The following is a 2290-nucleotide window of genomic DNA, read 5'->3' on the forward strand; positions in this document are numbered from 1 at the left end:
GGAAACCAGACCTCAAAGGAGAAATGTCTTCAAATTTCTTAAAGAGATTTATTTTTCACATATACTAAGCCAAAATAACTTTTAAGTATTAGGGTAAAATAACATCTCAAAAAAATGTACCTTCTGTCTTAGTTCTCTAGTACTGGCATAACAGAAACACAAGTGCCAACTTGTGCCAAAGTGGTATATGTAAAAAATATTCTCTCACCATTTTGGAGATGAGAAGCCCATATTCAGGATGTTGGCTCTAGGGTGAAGCTTTTCTTTTTGTTGGCTCTAGAGAAAGGTTCATGTCTGTTCTGCTTCTGCTCCTTCCTGGGTGATCTTCATTAGCTTGGCATCAGTTTTCCTCTGGGCCTAAGCCAATCTCATCACAGGATGCCCTGGTTCAATTAACTGCTCCACTACAGGCTCTTCCTTCTTGGTAGTAGTAGGCCCCTCTTTCTCTACTCGCTTCTCTTTTCTTTTATTGTTGTTAAGCTGTTAAGTGCCACCATTGAGTCAGCGATGACCCATAGCAACGCAATGCACAACAGAATGAAACACTGCACAGTCCTGCACCATTCTTACAATTATTCCTGTGCCTGAGCTCATTGTTACTGGAACAATGTCAATCTATCTTGTTGAGGGCCTTCCTCTCCTCCACTGCCCTTCCACTTTATGATGTCCTTCTCAGGACTGGTCTCGCCTGACAGTATGTCCAATGTATGTAGGACAAAGTCTGGCCATCCTTTCCTCCAAGAAGCACTCTGGCCATACTTCTTTACAAACAGATCTGCGTGTCTTTTTAGCAATCCATGGTACTTTCAATATTCTTCAGAACCACAATTCAAACTAGCTTTTGTGTTTGGTGCATAAATTTGAATAATAATTGTAATCATTGTATTTCCTTGAAGGCAGATAGATATAATCCTATCATAGATAGCATTGTACTTCATGATGGATTTTGCAATGTTCTGGATTTCATGTACAGAACAATACACACACACACACACACACACACACACACAAAGGGAAAACAGCTCAACAAAACAGGCAAAACCTCAATGAAGAAGACAAAACAAAACAGGCAAAACCTCAATGAAGAAGAAAGCAGAAAAGATTAAAATTTGAATCAATTTAAAACAAGTTAAAAGGATATCAAATAATAAGGTGTCATTTTAACCTAACTATATCTGCAATAATCCACTTTAAATTACACTCTGTATGATAGCATGGCTATCCATATCCCTGTATTGATTCAGAAGGGATTGATTCTCTGGAGGCTTAATCCAGATGGGAACCCTGCTAATGAATTGGGCTTTCACTGTCATCCATAGTCTTCTGTAAATTGGTTGTTCAGAATTTAAGCTCTGCTACTGTTCCCTCTCCCATTCTTGGATGTTATTATTTATAACCCCTAGATCACACAGGTTGGTGTGCTTCTTCCATATGTGTGTTAGCAGATAGTGTTAAGGCGTGCTCTGTTGTTCAGAGTTCCCAGGCGTCCAAGTGACAGAGTGCATTTATGGGACGTTCTATAACTCATTTTCTTTCTCAAGTAAGACAGGACTGTCGACATAATACATGATTTAAGCAAGGCCATGGGAAGAAGCTGTCAGCTCTTTCTAGGGAACTAAGACCGTGAAAATCTGACCTTCAACTAAGAAGTAAATGCGTTCTCTCTCATTCCCTGGGAAACGGCTAAAACACTGCATTCTGCAGGTGTTCAGCTATACTCCCCTCCAAACCATGGTCTAATTGGCTAAAGATACTCTTTGTTTGTTTGCCTTCAGAGAAATTATCAACAATCCCTTTGTGTGAGAACTTGTCATGCTGCAGGGTACATGAAAAGAACTGTATATAAACCTGACTTGAATAAAGTTCTGGGCCCTGGAGTGTTTGGTGCTTCAGGAGTCCCCAGTGCCCCAACTGTAATCTTTTTATTATCTCTTATCTATCTTTCTTAGTTGAGACCATGCCCCTGTTGACCCCTTGGTCGTTATGAGCGAGCTAGATCTCATTTAATCTCACACATCTGATACCTCACTTGCTTGTTATGATACCAGCCTTTAAGACCCCAGATGCTATTCTTTCTGATAGTCAGGCACCATCTGATTTCATTATCATACTTTTCTGTAGCTGTGTTAGGCAGGGTTCTCAAAACCAGGACACTTATGATTATATAAATGTAAGATATTAGGTTTATACAGCAAGAAGGAGTAAGCTGCAGTGGCACCACTCACTATTACTCCTAGTGATCCACTTGCAGCATTTTTGCTTCCTGTCCCAGCAACCCTGTGTTCCTCAG

This window comes from Echinops telfairi, unplaced genomic scaffold (assembly GCF_000313985.2).
Source record: "Echinops telfairi isolate 266 unplaced genomic scaffold, ASM31398v2 ScPeMD7_7469;HRSCAF=8507_1, whole genome shotgun sequence".
Taxonomy (NCBI): Eukaryota; Metazoa; Chordata; class Mammalia; order Afrosoricida; family Tenrecidae; genus Echinops; species Echinops telfairi.